This window comes from Dendrobium catenatum, unplaced genomic scaffold (genome assembly GCF_001605985.2).
Source record: "Dendrobium catenatum unplaced genomic scaffold, ASM160598v2 fragScaff_scaffold_716, whole genome shotgun sequence".
NCBI lineage: Eukaryota > Viridiplantae > Streptophyta > Magnoliopsida > Asparagales > Orchidaceae > Dendrobium > Dendrobium catenatum.
In genome coordinates this window covers 5,249,877-5,256,780 of record NW_021319178.1, presented here as the reverse complement: position 1 = coordinate 5,256,780, position 6,904 = coordinate 5,249,877, and positions in this window count along the sequence as shown.

The window sequence follows — 6,904 nt, the reverse complement described above, 5'->3', positions numbered from 1 at the left end:
AAATAATTACTTTTATAAATTATTATCAATTTTTAATAAATATATACAAAATTATCATATAAATTTAATGTTGATATTAAATTCTCTTTAGGCCTATATTAAATTATTGGGAGATTTACATACATACCATTTAATACTATTCTATTTACATATATAACACCTAAAACTTTAATACTACATACATACCACCCATAGTTTATTTTCATATCAATTATGAGTGGTAGAAATGAAATATATGAGTGGCAGGAAAGAAATATAAGTGGCATATTTGATATTAAAATAATATAGGGTGGTATGCATGTAATATTAAATTTTTGGATGTTTTATATGTAAATAGGATGTTATAAAGTGGTATGTATGTAAATTTTTTGAAATACATCATAATTTAGTGGCAAATTTGAAATTTATCGTCTACTTCTATTTTCATGTATTTAAAAATTAGTTGATTTGAGCAATTTCTAAATGCGCTATAATTTATTTATATTGTTACCGCATGTTGGCACCAACCACCTCCTCTGCCATACCACCGAGCATTCTATGCTGACCTTCAATCGTTGTGATCTTCGGCCACATACAATCTAGCACACTCTACCACTACAATCGTTGGTTGGCCACTGCTATTATCTTCGTCAAGCTTTATGTTTGATTCATTTTACTTCAAACATAAAAATAGAAAAGAAAAACCACCAATCGCTATGATCTTTGGCCGCCTACAGTAAGGCGCACCTTACCGCTACAATTGTTGATTGGCCTCCGGCTATTATCTTCGTTAGGTTTTATATTTCATCCATTTATTTCAAGCAAAAAGAAAAACCCACCCATCGCTGTGATCGTTGGCCATAGTACGGATCATGCTCATTTTTTGTATCAGCACGATCCTTTTAGCCTAAACACAACATGATTAATCAACCTGGATCATCTGTTTATCTAAGTTGGGGTACTCTTCTTGGTGCCCAAAATTTTTATCGTTTTGTTCTAATCCATAACCATCGCCGGTCAATCAAACCGCTTCGCTGATGATGTGCGCCACTTCTCGTACATAATTACTATGATATGGACTAATCATTTATCATGATAATTAATTAGGTAAGCATTTCCATATAATAGTTGGTGAGGATTGGGGTGATTAGTTTGTGAAGTATACTGAATAAAATAGTTATTTTATAATATAATATTGTTTAAGATAAGCACATTTGTACATTATTTTATCGTACTTAAGTAGCTTCTATGATAGCTGTCTTCGACGACTAGATTTAGAAGTCAATTATCACGCGCAAAAATCTTGCACAGCTAAAAATGCAATAGAAAATTAAAGCATCATTAATAAAATAATAGGGTATATTTTTGGGTGATATCGCGTCACATCACCCGTTATATAGCGGTTTCCAACACTGATACCAAATAAAAAAGGGACGCGACGCGTTCTAGTTCATCTCCGGACGGCGTCCGGTGTCCACACAGAATAATTTTTTCGGATTCAGATTGAAAAAAAAAACTTGTGAACGGGTCAATTTTGGGTATTCAAGTTGACCAAAAACAACTCATTTTTGGGTGATATTGTGCCACATCACTCATTATACAGTGGTGACCAGTACTGATATCAAACAAAAAGGTGTCATGACGCGTTCTGGTTGGTCTCATGATGATGTCCGTTGTACACACATAATATTTTTTTCGGATTCAGATTGACAAAAAAAAAACTTGAAAACGGGTCAGTTTTGGGTATTCAAGTTGACCAAAAACAGCTCATTTTTCAAACCTGGACACAGAATCTTCGAATAGGCTTCGGTCGGGTTTTTAGGTCCTGTCACATATTGACATGATGAACCATCTAGATTGAGCTCCCCGCTCCCTTCTAGCCTCACAACCATCCCTTTTATCGCAAATATTAACTTGCAACTAAGGATTTATTTGTGAACTCATTTTAATAGTTTTGCTTTTCAGACAAATGATAATCACAATTTCATTTAACTACTATTTTTTTGTTGTTTTCTCATACAAAAAGTTGTGGTGAAAAAAGTTTTTACTGCAACCATAGTAGCAAAGTTGATTTCTTCACAACAACTTCATAATCTGCTTTATAAAATGTTCTGACCGTCCCAAACGTACCCTAAATCTAAGTAGCACGTCTTTTATATAATAAAAGTTAATTTTCATAACTTAACAAATTAAAAAAAATATTATTATTACATTAATTCAAATTATATAAGTAAATATTAAATTTTACTCTATATTATTTTCATAGATCAATTTCTTCCACCATATACATATAAAAAATAAAACACAAATTGTGCCTATAATCTTTTAAATTTCATCATAATTAATTTATAATCTTTTAATTTATTTTCAATAAATACAATATAAATCTTAATGAATTATTCTATTCAAATTTACATTATAATATTTTCACCAAAATTTTCCCCTAATCCATAAATTACCACCATATTTAATAATTTCTAATTTTTATAATTTTTTTAGATGAATATAATAGCAAATTATTAATCCTTAATATTATTTTTAAGGATTTTGTTGAATCCTCTAACCACTTTTTTTCTGAATGTGAGTATACTTTCTTTATATTCTTCCTACTTTTGCCGTGAACTTCAAATTTTCTCCTCAGACCAAAACTTATGCAAATTCTGGAACACATTGAAGAAATGGAAAAATTATTATGTCGGACATTAGACGGCGTCCAGAGGCTAATCAGAACGCGGCATGTCACTTTTTTGTTCGGTATCGGTGCTCGTTAATGCTGTGTACCGGGTGACGTGGTGGGTTATGATTAACCTCCAAACATTCTGACGTCCGCACATAATAATTTCTCGAAGAAATGCCTCACCTTCGTCGTGCTGGAAAAAAATTTATACCACCTTGCTATTAATTTGGTGCTCCCTGTGCTTCATCGATCTGGAGGGAAAAAAATGCTAGAAAATTTGCTGGTTTTTCTATGTGCAGTTCCTCTATATGCAGTAGAATTAAAAATGTTATATTGTCAAAAGTTCAAAACTGGAAATCTAGAGGAGATATCCTATCTCTTATTCTCTTAGTGGTAGAATGCTAGCTCCATATTGCATTGTTCTTACAGTTTTTAGGCATTCCAGTTGGAATTTTTGCTACTGTCTGACCCCTTTTCTGCTGTCGATTCTGTCGATGATTTTTGTCACAGTTTTTTTGCTTCAAAGGGCTTATGAGAAAGAGCAATTTTCTGAGGATTTATTTCAGCCCAAAGAGTAGAACTGTTGCGTCCTGAAATATTCACGGCGGCAGAGAAATATAAAGTTTAACGTCTTAGCATTGTACGAAGATCAAACGCATAAACAAATGAAAGAGAGGGTGTAGCGTTCATAAGAGACATCAGAGTTTTTACGTGGAAACCCCTGAAAAGGGGGGAAAAACCACGGATCTGGCCTAGTTTGAATGAATCCACTTGACCACTAGTGCTTACTATTAATTACAAATGAGTCACTTCCTTAGGAGGAAGGTATTGGCTCGAAGTAGCAAATATACATCATATAGAATGCATTATATGGTCGGAGTTAGAAGAATCAGTGTTGATATGTTAATTTGTGCGGAAGGATCATAGTCGGCGAGCGATGTAAGTCGGAAGGATTGTAGTCGGATGACAGTGGTCGGAAGAACCGTAGTTGGGCGACAGAGGTTGAAAAGATCGTAATCAAGTAACGGTGGTCGGAAGGATCGTAGTTGACGATGGTGTTGGAAGGACTGTAGTCGACGATGGTCATTTGAAAGATAGTAGTTGGCGGGCAACACGGGTCGGGAGGACTGTAGTTGGCGATGGCGGTCAGAAGGACCGTAGTCCGAGGGCGACAGAGGTCAGGAGGACCGTAGTTGGGTAACGATGGTTGGAATGACTGTAGTCGGAGAGCGATAGAGGTCTGGAGGGTCATAGTTGGGTGACGGTGGTCAGAAGGACCGTAGTCGGCAAGCGACAGAGGTCTGGAGGATTGGAGGAAGTTCGGGGGTGGTCAACAGATTGGCGAAAGTCCGACGGTTTTTAGCGGAACTGCATAAATTCGTTTGTGGTTGGGAAGAATTCCGGCGGTGGTCGACGAACGGGCAGAAGTCCAATAGTGGTCGGTGAACTGGAGGAAGTCTGGTGGTGGACAGGAAGAACTCCGGCGGTAGTCGACGGACTGGCGGAAGTCTGGCGATGGTTGGGAAGAACTCCAGCAGTAGTCGGCGGACTAGCGAAAGTCCAAGGTGGTCGGGAGGAACTCCAGCGGTGGTCAGCAATAACTCCGACGATGGTCGGTGGTAAGAGAGCTCCCAACCTCCTCTCTTCGTTTCCTTCTTCTCCCCCGTTATCAGATGAGCAGCGGCTATTTATAATTTTTTGATAGTGGCATAGCTTGTAAATATGTGGAGGATCAAGGTTAAAATTGGAGTGGATTGAATGGACGGCCAATATTGATCCCCTTGGTCGTGGACTGTTTAATAGTCATTTGAATGCCTTAATGATATCGGAATTCAAATATCTTGTGCTCTTTGGATTTGTCTCATTGAGCCGCTCAATTCGACTATAAGAATGTCACGTTTGAAAACCGTTTGGTAATTCAAATTATGGTCGTGGACTGTAAGTTTGCTGAAATCAGAATTCATATGGTCTCCGAAAAATTTTTTGAAGCTTCCAACTTGATTTTCCCTCAGGATTTGTGTCCCATCAATATAATTTTCAATGACATATCAAGAACAATGAGGAATCTTTACCTCCTTAATTTCTCCTTGCGTTAGTCGTTTTGGCAACCCTTAGTTGGATGGCCTCTGTATTATCATGGGGCCTGTATCTGTTCTGATTTGAACCTCTTAGGAATCCACTTGGTGGATGGCCGTCTCTGGCGATTGGGACTGCAATTAGTGCTGCATAATCTCTGCTTGAAAGCTGCTCCCTTTTTTTGTTTTTTTCTGTGATACTGCTCTTCATTTCTTTGAGCAGCATTAACGTCACTTTTCTGTGTATCTATCTGTGATAGTGAATGAAATAGGCTTCTGCCACAAAATTTTCCAAATAAAATTATACATTGGAGGAGGACTCGACTACTTTTCCACGCGGAAAATATGTCAGGAATCATGATGTCCTGCTAGATTCTTCTAGCATTGGCTTTTTTTATTGATTTTGTTTATATTATTTTGAGGAAGTTAGCAAGACTAAGCGAGTGTGGCATATTAAGGTTTTGCTTGAGACTAGAGGTGTCAATTTAGGGTCATGGGTTGGATTCGGGTTGAATTTGGAACTGGTACAGGTTCAAACGGGTCGACTCTAACCCGACCCGTATATGAAAACGGGTTGGAAATCAGGACCAGGATCGCTGGCGCGTGGGCAGGGCGTTCGGGCAGCGGCACGGGCAGCCTCGTTTGCGCGGTAGCGTGCTGGCAGGGCGTGGGCAGAGGGCGGGCATATCCGCGGGCAGCCGGGCGGGGAGCGGGCAGGCTAGGGCAGTTATGCGTGCAGCTGGGCAGACAGTTTAAACGGGTTTCCGGGTTGACTGGCAACCCGTCGGGTCAAACCGAACCCGGCCCATTCTGAAAACGGGTCGGGTCTAACCCGAAATTTTTTGGTCGGGTTTTCGTGTCGTCTCAAATATTGACACCCCTATTTGAGACTATTTTCTTAATATTTTTTAAAATAATTTTAAAATTGCTTTAAGAAGCAATAACAAAGTTGTTTGAGACGAAGCCTAAAAGTATACTTGGATGGTATTATCTGGAGAAATTATTATGTGCGGTATTGTGACTTAGCTCTCATCCGGATTACAATAAAAAGCGATCAATACACATACTATGTATAACTTTATATATAGTATGTATATTAATATACGTTGTGTGCAACGATATGACCCTTTCCTATTAAAATTTAAGCACCGTCCAAACTCCGCACATAATAATCTCTCTATCATCTGATGGGGTTGATGCTCTTCCATTTTTGATTCTCCTACTTGTGTGCTGTATCATTGCCAGTCTCTGCTACTTCCTGTTATTTTTCCTTCGCAATTCTGTTATAGTCAATTGACCATCCTTTTTGGTCCTTCCAGTTTTTAGCATTGCTATTTTTTTTCTTTGCAGCTCATGTTATTCTTTTTTTAGATAATAGTCAGGCAATAGGGATCAAGCGATGATATTCATACGACAAGTATAGGGCTAGCAGTTAGAATACAAAGGTTTGATGATGATAGTCAGGTGATGAAAGTTATATGAGGACGATCGAGTGATGACTGTCGGATTGCGATAGTCAAATGATAGCGATTGCTGGCAATGATCTTTGACGTTGATCGTCAGGCAATGATCAGGGCTTCTTGAGATATCTAAACTCTCTGCAAATTTAGATCCCTTATTGCTTCTTAAAGCATCTTCCAATTATAAAAATTAAAATTTTAATTAAAAAATTACTTTAAAAAGCAATAAAAAAGCAGTTCAAAATGAAGCCTTAGTTGGGACAATATTCTTACTATTTTCTAAACCAACATATTTAATACAAAATTTTCTAGTTTAAGAAATTTTTGTATTAAAAATTTACTTTAGAAAACAGTAAAAAAATTATCTCAAATAAAATTTTAGATAGAGTTCACTCTTAAGGATACAAACGGGCCGGCCCAAATAGATAACTAATTCTTGATTAACTCAGAGGCCCAAGTATCTTTTTATTTCAGAATAGTGAAGACAAAATTTAAAGTGAAATAATATTTGATAAAAATAAATAAATAAATATATATATATATATAAAGATGATAAAATTCTCATTTTATTTTATTTCATTTTTTTTTCCAAATAAATTTGAGCTATTTTACATTTTTAATATTTATTATTATCATTTATTTTACACTTCTCACACAAAAATCAATCAAGAGTTTCCTACTCAAACTTTTTTCATAAAACAATCCACTAAAAA